The sequence below is a fragment of the Suricata suricatta genome, chromosome 8, assembly GCF_006229205.1.
Source record: "Suricata suricatta isolate VVHF042 chromosome 8, meerkat_22Aug2017_6uvM2_HiC, whole genome shotgun sequence".
NCBI lineage: Eukaryota > Metazoa > Chordata > Mammalia > Carnivora > Herpestidae > Suricata > Suricata suricatta.
The window spans coordinates 94,185,685-94,202,245 of record NC_043707.1 but is presented as its reverse complement, the minus strand read 5'-3'; positions in this window follow the sequence as shown (position 1 = coordinate 94,202,245).

Here is a 16,561-nt window from a genome sequence, read left to right as displayed (position 1 = left end):
TAGAAGATTTAGAGCAACTGGAACTTTCATGGATTGGTGTTGAGAAGTGTAAAATGTTGAGAGTGCTTTGGGAAAAACGTTGAGCAGTTTTTTAAATAAAGTTAAATATGCACTACTGTGCTTTCAGTCAGTTCTAAAACTAGTTACTGGAGAGAAAGAAAACCATTTTGCTCACAAAAACACTTGTACACAAATGTTCATAACATGATATTTATTTATTCATAATAATTTCAAACTGAAGATATTCCAAATATCTTCATCAGTCAAATGGATTAAAGTAAATGTCTATTCATACACTAGAATATTACTCAACAATTAAAAGAACACACTGCTGATTCATCCAACAACATGAATAATTCTCCAAAACATTATGCTGAGAAGAATCCAGAGCACATACAGTATGCTTCCATTTCTATTAAATTCTAGAAGAAGCAAACTGATTTATAACGACAGAAAACAGACCAGAGGTTGCCTAGTGTTTGAGGGAGAGGAACTGAGTGCACAGTATCTTGAGAGCACTTATTAGGATGATAGAAATATTCTCTATCTTGGTGCTCAAGTAGTTACATGGGATTTTTCATTTGTCAAATCTCATCAACCTGCACATTTAAATTGATTGTATTCATTGTATTCAAATTACACCTCTATAAAGTTGATTTAAAAGTAAAATTAAAAACTACCAGTAATGGGGTGCCTGGGTGGCTCAGTCAGTTAAGCGTCATGACTTGGGGTCATGACCTCATGGCTTGTGGGTTTGGACCCTGTGTCGTCGGTCTCTGTGTTGACAGCTTAGAGCCTAGAGGCGGCTTAGGATTCTGTGTCTCCCTCTCTCTCTGCTCCTCCCCCACTCGTTCTCCATCTCTCTCTCTCTCTCTTTCAAATATAAATAAACATTAACAAAATTTTAAAGAATTAAAAACATAAAAACTACTATTGACATAAAATGTAATAAACCTGAAATAATGAGAAATCTTAAACTTCTATAACATGCACTAAATGCAATTTTTAAATGATAATTCCTAATAAACATTTGATGCTTAAATATTTCCCATATGATGTAAAATTTCAAGATCAAATACAAAGATATAAAACTTAGCAACTTGTTTTATGAGACTAGTAAAATCCAGATACCAAAAATGAATAAAGTAGATGAAAGAAAAAAGAAAAAAGAGGTCAAAATTTATAAACATAGGTAGAATAATACTGAACAAAATATTAGAGTATCAAATCAAGCAGCTTAATGATACTAACAACATCAGCAATTAAGGCTTATTACAAAAATGCAAGAATTGTTCACATTATACATTTTTAAAAATATTGTAACCTAGTTTGGGATACAAAAACACTGATTCAAAGGGACACATGCATGTCAGTGTTTATAGCAACATTATCAACAATAGCCAAATTATGGAAAGAGCCCAAATGTCCATTGACTGATAATGAAATATTACTTGGCCATAAAAAATGCAATCTTGCCATTTGCAATGATGTGGATGGAGCTAGAGTATGCTAAGCAAGATAAGTCTGAGAAAGAAACGATATAATTTCACTCATTCATGGAATTTAAGAAACAAAGCAAAAAAAACATAGGGGGAAAAAAGAGAGAGAGGCAAGCCACAAAGCAGACTTTTAATTGTAGACAACAAACTGATGGTTACCAGAGAGGAGGTGGTGGGGGGATGGGTGAAATGGGTGATGGGTATTAAGGAGTGCACTTGTGATGAGCACTGGGCGTTGTAGGTAAGTGATGAAACTAATATTATATTGTATGTTAATTAACTGGAATTTATATGAAAACTTGAAATGACAAAAATTTAAAAAAAGGAAAATAACTCACTTTGGGTGCCTGGGTAGCTCAGTTGGTTAAGCATCCAACACTTGATCTCAGCCCATGGTTCATGAGATGGAGCCCTGTGTTGGGCTCCACACTGATAGTGCAGAGCCTGCTTGGAATTCTCTCTCAAAATAAATAAATAAACTTAAAAAATATATATATATATATAATTCACTTTGTTAAACAATTTAAAAAGAAAACCAAATAATCATCTTAAAAGACAACTGAAAAATGTTGGATAAAACTTAAAAGAGGTCTAATAAATTATTTCAGCAAGTTTCTCCTTTTACTCCTGAGATAATGGAAATAGACAAAAAATAAATAAAAACATGTTTGACTGTAAATATGGATAAGACTTTTATTATAGATAATATGATTATTCAAATGTACAAATTTAAAGGAGCCAACTGAAATCTGTTCGAACTAATAGAGGAGTTCAGTAAGTTAGCATGGTATGTGATTACTAAATGAAAAATTGCAGCTTTCCTATGATCAACAAAACAATAAAAACAATTTAGGAAGAAAAGAAATTGTGTTAAAAATTTTAAAGCCAAATTGAATCCAGGACACCTAGAAATTAACCTAGCATAAAGTATGTGAAAACCAAATGAAGAAAATTATAAGGTTTTAATAGGGGCTATTCAAGCAGAACTGAATAAATGTAAAAGGGTTTATTTAATTTTTGAAAGCTATTAATTATCATAAGCTCACTAATCTCTGATTTTATGGTTTCTCCTGAAGAAATGTTGCACCAAATTTTAGGAAAAATTTTTCAAAGAATGCAGAAAATTAAAATTTCCTATCAGGTTTTTACATATATATGTATGTAAACCTCGTACTAAGGTTACCTTCTACCTTACTCAATGTAATGTGCTTACATAATATATTTCCTTATCTCTCTTGCAGGTAGAGTAGTCATGTATTGCTGTTATACTAATAACCTTAGGCAGGGATTCCAGAAAAGCTCCTTAAAAGAAAGGTTGCTCAGATCCCACACCTGCCTACTGCTCTTTGTTTTCTTTATTATTCTTGCCTGGAACACAAATGTGGTTCTGGAGGTAAAGCAATCATCTTGCAACCATGAAGTAATGACAGGAGGATGAAAATCATACCCAAGAGACTTGAGCAAAATGTGAAAAGTCTGCACCAACCCTAGACTTTTTAGTTTTCTGTTATGTGAGAATGATAAATTTCTCATTTCATTAAGCTTCTATAGGCAGTTTCCTATTTTTCTGTGACACAAAGAAAGATGCAGTCCCTAACTGTAAAATGCTTTAAAGCTACAATAATTAAAATACTGTGCATTGTGATATTAATGCTAGAATAGACATAGACAAATGTATGAGTGGACACTCCTGATTTTACACTTGGAAAAATATGTATATCTAGCTAGCTAGCTATTATCTATCTATAATAAATAACATATATATATAATATGTATATTGCATAGATAGATAGATATTTGATAAATTAGACATGTGAAACCAATACCCTGTATGGGTTAGCTCATTTAAGACAGCCAACAGGGGTGTCTGGGTGGATCAGTTGGTTAAACATCTGACTCTTGATTTCAGCTCAGGTCATGATCTCATGGTGCCCAGCATTGGGCTCTGCATTGGAGGTGAAGCCGCTTGAGATTCTCTCCCTTTCCCCCATCCCTCCCCCACTTGCCCCATCTCTCTCTCTCTCTCTCTCTCTCTCTCTCTCTCAAAAAATAAAAAACAAATCAGCCAAAAGATGAAGAAATGTTTCTGATTTGGCCATTTAAAAAATACTCTCATTTTCTGAGAGCTGGCCCCTTTTTGTCTCCACATCTGCCCAGTGGTGTCCTTTTTTAGAACATGGCTTCTCTGTACACTCTGTTTCTCATGTTACTGAGTGTTCCTAGCTCATTGCCCTCCATTAATGGAATGTGCTCCTCCTTGGTTTTCATCATAATCTGCCCATGGGAGTCTTTGTCCTGTCCTGCCTCAAGTTAGTACCACACGATTCCTAACATTGGACTTTTCACAATTGGTAAAATTCTTGCTGATTAACTCCTTGACTCAAAAGTCCATTTTCCTGATAATGTTCAGGATTTCATCCTCTCTGTACTCCTTCCTGCCATCCATTTATGTTGATTGATTAGGTCAGAAAGCCCAAGATTTTCATTTAGTTCTTCTAGCACCCTTGTCATTTAGTCCATTAGTATTTGAATAGTGGATTTTAAAATATTATATTAAATTTTATTGCTTTTTGACAAAGGCAGTTCAAGAATAATTTCTGAATATCTTATAGAAACCATAAAATGTCAGCGTTACAAGGGCCCTTAGAGATCATCTGCTATTACCTCTTATTTTACAGATGGAGAAGTGCAGCTCAGAAAGGGAAGTGATTTGCCCATTGTTGCATATCTCATTAGTTAAGGTGCTGGAGATAAAACACTAGAACTTTCTTGACTATCATCTTAATTTTCAGCTTGAGTTTTCTTCCTTGTTTTGGAGGGGTCACCCTTATTTATCCCTTGCTATCATTAGGGAATTGCTCTTCTCCACTGTTAAGAAAAGATGGGCTAATAAAGACTAATTCCAATTTCTTTCTCTATCCTTTTTTTACTTGCTCTCCCCAGGAGTGATTTATGGAATTGGAGAGGTGGCAAAAAAACTGACAGCGCTGCCAACTAGGAGCCAGTCATTGAAATGGCATTTCAGCAGTGTGGCCCATCTTTCTTATTTTTGCACACCACCTGGTTCTACACATAGTGGGGCCCCATGCTTCTAGACTCTGTAAGGGCATCAAACAGATTGGTCTTCGCTCCATCACTGCCAGGTACAACGTGGTCGGAGAGTCAGATTCACATGGGTCCCGATTTGTGTGTTTGGTATGGAGGTAGGAGACCTTATCATACTCTCAATTCAACTTGACTAGGAATTACTATGGAATTATAGCTTAATCACTTTGTATTTTTTGTGTTTATTCATAAAAGACTAAAATCTGTAGAGGAGAAGAAGTGATGAATTAGGCTTACCCTCATAGCTAACATTCACTCCCATTTTTAAGGACTTAGGCATGCATCAGCTTCGATATGGACTTCAGGGAAGGATGCCAGAGATGGGAGGGGCATAGGGGCATACAATAAATAGGCTGGATCACCTGGTTAATTACAACAGCATCCTAACATGCAAATTTGGATACATATTATTGTTCTTGAAGTGTTTCTATGACTTCTTGTGCCCTAGTGTTTTCCAAAGGGATGTAGCTACCCTGGGGGCATATAATTTGGTGCTGAGGCATAGGAAAAACATGTTAAAATATCGATTTCTGTTTATTTTTTATAGTAACTTTCCTAATTTTCTTTTTGCATATTTTATAATGTACATAATCCATTACAGTGGTACACATAAGTTTATGTATTAATTAATGTGTGTATCAGGGATGAGTGTCCCAAACCATTGACTAACCAGGGTAAGTGATGCAACAAAGTTTGGAGCTCGCTGATCTTGGATTTCAAATTCTTGGTGTGAAGTATAAGCTTATCTGTTATGATGTCTGCTTAACTCTTTAGCCTCATTTCTTTCCAATCTTCCTCTTTGCAATCACTCTTGCAGTCAATTACTCAATATATTGAAGCTTATTCTGTGTGTCAGGCATTGTAAGACACAATCGAGGACATTACTGAAGAAGAGTGACATAATCCTGTCCCTCATAATGGAATTTACTTTCTACCTGGGACTAAAAGGGGAAAATCTTATCTTACCTGGGGGTTCAGGGAATGTCTTTCTTAAAATGTGATGTTTGAGTTCTGAAGGATGAGTTCTTTCTAGCCATAACAAGTTACTAAAAGCTCCTAGAATTTGCCAGTGCCCCACCTAAGCCTCCTTGTGTGGATTAGTCCTGCTTTCCTAAAAGCTCTCCTTCTATCCCCCACACCCATTTTTTCATCTAACTTCTCATTCTTGTATTAGATTCTGCTGGAAGAATCTACTTATATTATGGCATTTACCCCATATATTAAATTTTCTTGTGTGTTTATTGGCCTTTTGCACTAACCCATGCCTTGTTCTTGTTTTCCATTGGCAGCACATTGCTTGGAGTATAGTATGTTGAATTGAATAGAAGCTCCTCAATGCTCAGACATAAAATAATTTCCTATGTTATTTGTTTGCACAAAATGTTCTTTGTGCATGGGAAGATCTCCTTTTATTGACCTGTTTAAATCTGAGTTACCCTACACAATTTCACCCTTTTGGGAAAGCCTCTATTTTAGGCCACATGAGGTGGTGCTCTTTACTTTGTTTTTAGACTTTCTCGGTTGGCAGAGTATATGAGCATTCCATAGAACACGTAATAAATGGTATCATAATTGTATGTTTAGTGGTCTGTTTCTACAACAAAATCATGAGCAGATGGATAGGAAGATCATTTTTTATTACCTTTTTATTCTTTTCTAACATCCAACACTGAATCTAGCACTTTGTATGTTCTCAAAAACTATTGTTTGATTAAAAAGAATGCACGGTACTGTCACAACCTATAAAGCAACTCTAACACCAAGTTAATTATGATGGAGCAATAAGAGCATGCTGGGAGGTATGTGTATGAGCATATGTGAATAGGAGATCCCTTCTTCTTAGTGTATGGCTAAGAGTTAACGAAAGGGAGAGTGACAACTAATGTATGTAATCTGTTTTTAGTTTTGCTTGTTTATTGTCTGTCTCTCTATAATTTATAGCACATAGTGAAAGAATCCTTATTTACCGCTATGTTTTTAGCTCCCAATCATGTCTGGCTCATAGTAGTACGTAAACTGGTTAAATGAATAAATAATACTTATTTAAGGCTTGATATGCGTAGTTTGTCAAGCATCCTGCAAATGCTTCCTCATTTAATCCTCACAGTAACCCTGTGTTGGAGATTAGTAAATTGAGGTTGGAAAAATGAAGCTATAAGCCCCAAATCCCCTCGTTCTTAAGTGCTGAGGCAGCCGCTCAAACCCAGAACTCTCTGGTTCCAAAATCTACATTAAGAGTGAAGACAAATAATTTTTACATTTTAAGAAAATTGCCCTTGGGTACATTTCTTAATTAACCCCATTCCTGTTTTTAGAGGAAAGAAAGCTGTGAATCAAAAATAAATTGTATTGCCTTGTAAAGTCTGAACTGCTAACTTGCGAAGTGAGGGTAAATTATTTGTGACCAGAACATAGGTCCAGCCCAGTCATTGATAGATCTCACAACAACTGAGGGACAACAGAAGAGGAGATTTATGTCCATACTTGAGCCTAATCTTTCTATACTTTATTTCTGGAGGACTGACTGCAAAGCAAGCTTTCTTTTTATTTATTTATTTATTTTATTTGGGACTTTTATTTTTATTTATTTATTTTTTAATAATAGTTTATTGTCAAATTGGTTTCTATATAACACCCAGTGCTTCTCCCCACAAGTGCCCCCCCTCCATGCAGCTGGCTAGGCTGGGATCTTGTCCAAATGTTTGAAAGTGACTGATTTTTGGTTGTTTGGCTTCTAAAGGGAGGAGAGGAAGACAAAGACTAAAGCAGGCTCCTTTCACATTACCTTACAGCTCATGGTCCAGTCTCTGTCTGACTTTGGCACTTTATCCAAGAAACTTTTCCTTTCCTTCTGACCTCATGCCCAGAATCAGTTTTTATTCAGAGCGATAGCAAGGTTCTCCAGGCTCCCATGGTTGCCAAATGTAACCAAAGACAAATGTGAAAGGCAAACGGATTCAGGGTGACATATACTGTACTTTCTTGGCCATAGACATTGTACGGTGTGAGGTTATATGTGGTTTCCTTGGCAGCTTTCTGGGCCTGATCTATGGCAATGAAACTGGCAGATGAGTAATTGTGAATGTTCACACAAGAGTGTACAGAGAAAGAAAATCTCTTGAAGCAAAGAAATTCCAACTTTATCCAGTCTTGATCATCACATACATGGTGTGATTCAAATACATTTAATATATTCATTTATTATGCCCCTACTGTACTGCAAGCATATACATACAGGGAAGTGTGTACAGTCCATGAGAACATGATTTTTTGACAATAACCTTAATGAGCCATTAAGATTTGGGGACTAGCTATCAGGAAGTGAGACTATGTCAGTGTGTTCTAAGAGTAATAGGGAGTGCAGTATAAGAGACTAGAGCAGAAGAATTGAAGGGAATAGTGGTAGGAGGTGAGGTTCAACAGGGAGCCGGGGATTAGAGAGCCATTGTACCTACCTGTTAGACTTTTCTAGTTCATGTAATGGAAAATCCCTGCGAAGATTCTGAGCAGGAGAAGTTATGACCTGACTTTTGTGCTAAAAGCAGAGAGTGTAGAATAAACCCTGAGGAGGTGAGAGTAGAAGCAGGCAGACAAGTGAAGATGCTATTGCTGCCTTCCATGGGAGAGCAACACTGGCTTAGACCAAAGGGTAGAGATAGGAGTAGGTGGTAAAAGCATAGGTTTCAAGGCGCATTTGAAGGTGGAGCCTGAAGGATTTCCCAATAGACTGCATACAGAATGGGACAGGAAAATAGAAGCTGTTGACAGCAAGGTTTTGGCTTGAACTGAGTATATGAAGGTGGAGAAATAGGGTGAGAAGGGGGCGAGTCTGATTTAAAAGGAAATCAAGAGCTCTCTTTCAACACATGAGGTTGGAGGCATCCATTAACCATCCTAGGGAGATGTTAAATGGGCTGTTAGATATATACGTCCAGAATTCATTTGGAGGACCTCGTGGCGCAACGGTAGCGCATCTGACTCCAGAATTCATTTGGGGCCAAAACTAAAAATTTAGTAGTTAACATTATATAATTAAAGTGATGGACTTGGATGATATCACTTCCTACATGAAGTAAATGCAAGCAAAGAAGAGAAATCCTAGAAAGAAGGACTGAAACTTAGAGTGCTCCGATAGTTTATTAACAACCCCAAATCACTATTCAACCCCAAATCATTCAACTATCCTTGGGTGGGCCATGTTCTATGCCTAAGAAAGATTTCAAAATTTATAAGACAAAGACTTTGTCCTCAAGGAAGACAGATTGATATATTGTAAAGAACACCTCCAAGGAGCACTCATCCTATCCTACCTCTCACCAGATGTGTGCTGTTGAATAGAGGAATCTTTTTGATTTTCAGTATTTATATCTTACAAGTGAGATATTAATAACTATGTCATAGTAGGTTTTTGAGAATTAAATTATATATCAAGTGCATGACTTTCTATAAATTCTAGGTTTTTTTTCTCTCTTCAAAGAATGCTCATTGAGGCACTGTTCCCCCGTAAACCTCCCACCTAATTTAGACCATACACTGTATGAGGGCAGTGTTTATCTTCTTTTGTTATATAGACACATCCTAAAACCATAGGTACCCAACATCTATTTGCAGAATAAATCTCTAGAATAAACTAAGTAAGTGCATTTGGATAGGATTTAGGTGCCTAGATACTTAGATGAATCAAAGTGAGTGCAATCCCCTCACCTCATGGTTCACATACAGTCCAGGCTTTACAATATAGTGATACTCTGAAAGAAAAGACAACCCAGTAAAGTATTTAATCCCAAATGAATAAGAATTTTTTCCAACATGTGTTTGTATACAATTCAAATATGCTGGGTTACTTTTGGGCTGTTTAGAGCAAAGCAATAAATCTGAATGGAATAAGTATATAATTCAAAAAACACTGTAGAAAATTTGTTGAAGTTACCTTAAAAGTCCAGTAATGAGGAGTGTCCAACAACACTGTCCAACAGTGGAATTTCTGATGAATCTTTATGGTCTGCAGTGCCCCAGTCTCAGGTCCCTAGGCTCTTTAATCCTCCTTTTACCATGGTCCTCCTTGCTCTCTTCTTAAGCCTGAAATTCTGGACAAATGACTCTGGTATCTCCTTGTGTGTTTTTGTTCACTTAAATGCAAATTGATTTAGCTTCTGTCCGTGTCTCTGAGTGCCCTGCCCTCAGATCACACTCACCAAACCACTCTTATTGGTCCTCCTGACAGAGATCTTTGTTAGAAGTCAGGGCAGAGGAGGCTTCCAATGGCTTGAGATGTTTAATAATTCTCATTAGATATGTTAAAATGGCTGATTACAGAAGGAAACATCTCAAAGGAATATATCTCAAAGAAATAAAGTCTGAATGGAACTTAAGGCAGTGTCAGGATTTCTTGGGAGAAGTTAAAAGAGCAGAAGATGTGTGAATGGCCTTTTCTCACTGACTGGGCTCCTGCATTCTACCTTCTCACCTGTGTTCATGTCCTTATGTGCATTAGTCTGCTAAGGCTTCTGGGATAGTTACCACAGACTGGGTGACTTAATCAACAGAAATTTATTTTCCATAGTTCTGGAGGCTAGAAGTCCAAGGTTAAGGTGTCAAGAGTGTTGGTTTCTTCTGGAGGCCCCTGTCCTTGACTTGTAGATAGCTGGTTACTCCTGTGTCTTCACATGGTCTTTCCTCAAGGTGTGTCTGTGTTCTAATCTTCTCTTTTTATAAGGATGCAAGTGATACTGGAGTAGAACCCATTCCAGTCAAATCATTTCAACTTAATTACCTCTTCCAAGAGGTATTAAGGATTAAGACTTCAACATATGAATTTTAGAGGGACACCATACAGTCTATACCACTTGTGGGAAGGCTTTCCCACTGCCGCTTCTCTCTTTTCTTGCATCTTGGGAAGATATGAGAAGCCCTAAGAGCACAGTGAGATAAACACAGACTTTGACTTAGTCCCATGTATGATTACCAATTGGGCACTGAAGTAAATAGAGGTTTGAAAAGAGCATTAACTTTACATCTTACCAAACTCTAAGCTCTGGAATTTCTGTTTCTTATTCACAACTTATGAATGGATGAATGAAGAAAAAAGAGTCTCCAACCATATTGGCATTTACTTCTGAAACAATTTATTTTTACTACTAGATGTCAGGAATCTCTATTTCTTTCAAGAGGCTGACAAAAACTTCTCTGTTGAGTTGGGAAAATCTCAGAATCAAGCTGCCAGATCCTTCTTTTTGCCCTGAGAAGCTCTGAGGAAGAAAATAGGTCAGCATAAGCTAAGGCAATATTTCCAACTTGACAAATTGGTCTCTTTGTGTTCTTTGGCTGTACTCAATGACAGAAATTTAAGAACAGTGTTCAGATGAAGGAGGTAATAATCTGCCTGTGTCAAGTTTGGGGCTTGGCTTGATTCTGTGTCATATTTAAAAAGTGACATTGGCATAGCAAGACATCCTCAGAGGTTGATTGACTGGAATAGGAAAGGGCTGGAAACCAGGAGGCATTTAGAATGGTGGAAAAAAAATAAAATGTCTCACCTGTTAAAAAAAGAGGGGGGAAGTGGGCAAAAAAGTCAAACTATATCTTTTTACATATTTAAAAGAGTGTCACATGGAGGAAAGAGGATACTGAGTCTGTGTCTTCAGACGGCAGTTCTAGGACCAGTGCATGGAAATATCAGGGAGCAGACTTGGGTTCATGATAAGGAAAAATTTAAGTGAGCTGCTCAACGATGCTTCTAAAGGTAGGAGGAGGGTTATGATTGATATTCATTGTGCTCTTCATATTTTTTCTGTATTTTCTGGTTTTTCCTCTCTAAGGAATTGAGATCCATTGTTATAATCAGAGAAGAAATCAAATATGTGCTATAATGTAAGGAGAAAAGAGAAGAAACATTTATTGAGGAGATATTATTGGCCCAGTATTTGACATATGTTACTGGATAAACCAGTAATAATCTAAAGTTGGTTGGGTATACCCATGAAATATTTGGGTTTTTTTACCATTTAATGCCTGCCCCCCAGATGTGCCACTTATATCATCATTTATTAACTTTTGTGATGAGTGCTACAATTTTCTGGTCACTTTAAATTATTAAAAATTCAGTCCAGTACATTATTAAATTTTAAATTCATTAAGCACCCCTTTCTCACCTTTTATCTTAAGCTTAACCCGTGACTCCTGGAAACTATAGCCATATACTCTGTGTGTGTGTGTGTGTGTGTGTGTGTGTGTGTGTAAGCACACGAGTGCATGTGTGTGCAGGGGGCATGATCCATGATTCCACACTTTCATTTCTTTGTCCTTGTCCATCCTCTTCTTGTTCTACCTCCTCATGAGGAAGGAATTAGGGGAAAGGAAAAACATTTATGTTTAACTGGGTCTGAAGTTCTGTATGTTGTTAGATGTTGCTACTTCTCTTTAGGACACTAGTTGGTCTGTGTGGCAGGTGTCCAAATGCAGGCTCCCTTGTAAGGCTCATGTATATGTACTCAGTTTCATAATTGGGATATACCATTTCTATTTTAATTCTTTCTTCCACAGAAGTACACCTAAAATATCCCATTGAGAGTACACCTTATTTTCTTGCAGTCAAAGTTCCCTGTGGCAATGTGGAGGTGCTGTCTCATGTGGCACTGCAAGAAGACTAATTCACTTTCTCTAGAACCTGTTGATCCACAGGAAAGTCAACTGTGCTTACCACTTCAAGTGATGGCATGAGCCTGTTTGAAATCTCCGCTTAACACGACCGTCTTCTTCCAACCCTCTTTTTCTTTGCTTTAAGAGGCACTCAGTAGATCAAAAATTCATTACATAAACAATTATCTAACTAGGGAATGAGATGCAAGTTTCTTGAAGGTATTCTTGTTATTTGGCATTGATTCTCTTGGGGCCTTCCTCATTGACTTTGGGAGAAGGAGGCAAAAGCAGCAACACTCCCCATATTAGGTCAATTGCTTATAACTCCCATGATGCTTTCTTTCTCCTGTGTTATTTTCCTTCTTCATTTCTGGAGAACAGAAGATCTGATTGGTCATAAGTGGTAGCAGAGGTGTTAGCCTATTTAGTATGCCTGCCATAAGACCCAGTTGTTGTAGTTCTTTCATTATTATTGCTCTGTGATATTGGATATTTAACACTTTTCCCCCTCTGTTTGAAGTCCCACCCATCAGCCCTAGGGCAATAAGAGAAATTCTGTTTAGTGTACATGTTATATATGTGATCCCATTTAACCCTCATAAAAACTATGAAGAAATACTACTGCCATTTTATTGACAAGGAAATTGAGACTTCATAAGGCTAAGAGAGTACCTAATATCACTCCCAGGAAGGGAAGAGCCAGGAGGTGACCCCAGATCTAGCTGATTTAAAGGCTTTATTTATTCACTATACCAATGGTGGCCAGCTATGCAGCATTGATTAAGAACATACGTTAGTCTAGAAGCCCTGTTTTTTACTATGTCCAGTCATCTTCTCTGAGACTTGGGTTCTTCCCCTTCAAAATAGGGTTAAGTATAGTGTCTATCCTCAGAGAACTATTTGGAAGACTAGATGTGGTAATAAATCTCAAGTGCTTAGCCCAAAGTCTAATATCTTCTAAGTGCTCCTAGAGATTGTATTATGCAAAGGAGTCTCACGTAAACACCCTACTAGTTTAAATCTACAGTAAGGTTTCCAAATGGAGAGGAAACACACACAAGGCTCTGGATTCTGATTCCACAGAGAGTTGGGTTAGGCAGACAGCACTACTGGATGCACCATAAAAAGTGTTCTAATAGGTGGGGATCCTGCCCTCAAAGCAGTCTTCCTCTGAAAAAGGAAGTGGGACAGGGATCATCTAACTGAACTCTTCCTTATAAAGGGAGGACCCTCTAAGTGCAACCTTTGGTATCAGCCTATTTCTGTAGAGGTCAGGAATGTTGAGATGACTTCATCCAAAACTACTAACAAGAGTAAGGAAATGAGCTTTCACAACCATTCCAGATTTGCTTCTCCTTGGAGGTTATAACAATTGCTGTAGTTTTGTTAAAAATGGTAATGATCCACATATTAATGACAATAATAATATACACAGAGCTACTCACAAGTAAGGAGCTCCCTGTTCCTGGAAAGGGTTCAATGGAAGACTAGGTGGCTATCACTCAACCATCTAAAGAAGGAATTCCAGCACTAGGTTAAAGGTAGAGGAGATGATCTATAGGTTTACATTCAACTTTGGATTTCTCTCAGTCTCTGAGTAACTTGAACTGATTACATGAACCAAGCTTTCCTCCTTGGCTTAAACCACTCCATGCTGTTTCCATTTTGAGCGAGCAAATGTACCCCATCCCCAAGGGTGTCCAGTCCATGTGCACCACTGAATGGTAATGCTGACAAAGAAGAAAAACAGAGCCCATTTCTTGAGCCAAACATGCCACGTTTGTTTTTCTCTTCCCCAAATATGAAGACAGTTTATTTAGAGAGCCCAATGGCTCAACTCTTGTTATATATCATTCCTAATAGACATGCTTGCTCACATCCATAAGACTGCACTGTGGGGGAGCTATGAGATTATTCTTTACATTTTTTTCCTGGAGCATATTTAATATGCAGATGCAGGCCAGATCTTTGGTCGTATGGCAAAATCTCCTCAGAATGATCAACTCTTTCTGCTCCAGAACCAATGGGCATTCATCCTTGCCTGAGAGAAGTACTCACTGGATAAATTTGGATTCCCATATCACTATTTGTTACCAAAAGAAACACTGTTCTAGGCTAAGCACACACAGCCTCATTTTTTCAGGTTTACAAAGACTTTTCAGGTTGGTTTAGTGTGAACTGCTGATGAACAAATGCATGTGTGAAAGTTAATGTCCTGTGCCTTAGTCCAGATGAATAAATCCCTCCCTTTATTGGCAACATGAAGACTTGCCATTTTTTGAACATTTAAAGTTCTTTTTATGCATTGGGAGAATTTTTCCGCCAAGACCACCTGATTTCTGAAACAGAGATTTTGTGTGTTCCCAGTTAAATAAAAAAGGCAAAGATGAAAAATTAAAATAATAAAAAGAAAGAAAAAAAGAGAGAGAATGCCAACTAACCACACTGAAAAATATTTAAATCTATTTCTTCATGGGCTAAATTTCCTCAAACACAGAAAAAGCCAAGCAGTTGGAAGCTTGTTTTTTCTTTCTTTTTAAAATATTACTTTCTTTCAATTTATTTTTATATTGGTAGATGATGTGAGGCTCATTACGTTTTATAGGCCTGAACAAAATCTTACAATTTCTTACTAATATTATGCAATGACATAATGCCATTTGTAGAGGTGTCGCATAAAGCAATTGACTTTTACTGGCTTCTGATGGCAGGACTTGCCTTTTTATATTCTGTTTTATGTAACCGTTTTCCAAATTTATCGACCTCACAGGATTTCTCAAGTTGCTTAATTACGTTAGGAAGAAGATATCTTTGTGGCCTGACACAGAGCCTATTAAAGTCCCCTTTAAAAAAGAGAATGTAAAAATGGAGGAGGTAAATGCAACTAACATTTAATGCAAGCCTACTCTGGGCTGGATACTATGGATATAATAAGAAAGGGCACTTACCAGGAAGTAGGTACTGCACTGGCAATACTGTTTCTTAATTTCATAGATGAGCAAACTGAGGCTCATGCCCAATGCCCAATGTCACAGCAGGTTTTAAGTAAGAGAAGGTGCTAGGATATCTATCTGCTCATGTTGGACTTCAAGTCCATCCTACAAAGTCAAACAAGAAAGCAATGTTCATATCAAATTGGAACAGCCTCTAGGGGGAACTCCTTGAGTTACTGCTTTGAGGTTCCTTTCCAAGGAAAGAAAGCTCAGGAGCACCTTAAAAATTAAAAAGTTTGGTTTGTCCTCATGATCCCTATTCATTTGTTTCCAAAGTTTTATTAAAGGAGTTCTATATCACACCAAGGAAATGAGAGACTACATTTTGTAGAATGTTCTTTTTTAAAACGTATGCAAGATGTAAAAGCTTTCATTGGAGCGCCTCAAATCCTGATATTCCATCCACATGTTACTGAGTTCCACCTCTGGGGAGTCTGTCTTGCAATTTTTATCTAGGCCTGCAGGCTCCACATTTGGATCAAGCAGCACTTCTTAAGTGTGGAAAAAGATGTAGCAGGGATATTGGTGGCAAAAGGACTCCAAGTAACACTGAATGATGGAATATTATTGTTCTTTCAGGCATAAAAGTTTCCCTAATCAAGCTTTTTATTTTTATATGGGAGGAATCTGAAGCCCTAAGAGAAGAAGTAAAAACCTACTTGAAGCTTCTGTTTAGAATACTTTGCTGAACCATCCCCATCAGTTGGAAATAGTGCTTGGCCATGGGATAAATATATATATAATTATAAACTGATGGCCAGGTTGTTAACTGCCATTTCTTAAGAAAGGCCATGGTCCCTACCACTCTGAGCTTGCTATTCTCATGTCATTTGCCACAGGATATTATGGTTCTACCTTGTTAGCCTTCACTTCATTGTTTTCTTTGTGTTTCCATCACCCTCTGCTCTCTTACTGGTCTTTATTTTTTTCTTAATTTATTTTTTTTATTTAAAAATTTTATTTTTTTTACTTTATAAAGTTTCATATTTTTTAAACATATGCAATTATTTTCCATCATTTACAATACAGTAGTTGCAATGACACTTCAAACAGAAAAGCAAAGTAAAAAATCAAAACACCAACTTCTGTTTTATGTAATTAGACTTATACAGAAATTAGAAGGTTAAGTAACAGCTAGTTAATCACCTAATTTCACAGCTATCTGAAGTGGCAATTGTTATATAGCAGCTTATCTATGATACATTCAAGATAAATGATACAATATATTACTTGTTCATAGGCTACAACACAGCCTGCTTAATACCTTTCCTTAAATTCCACCTCTATACTACAATATGCTTGAGGTCCATGCAAAAAAGTAGCTAC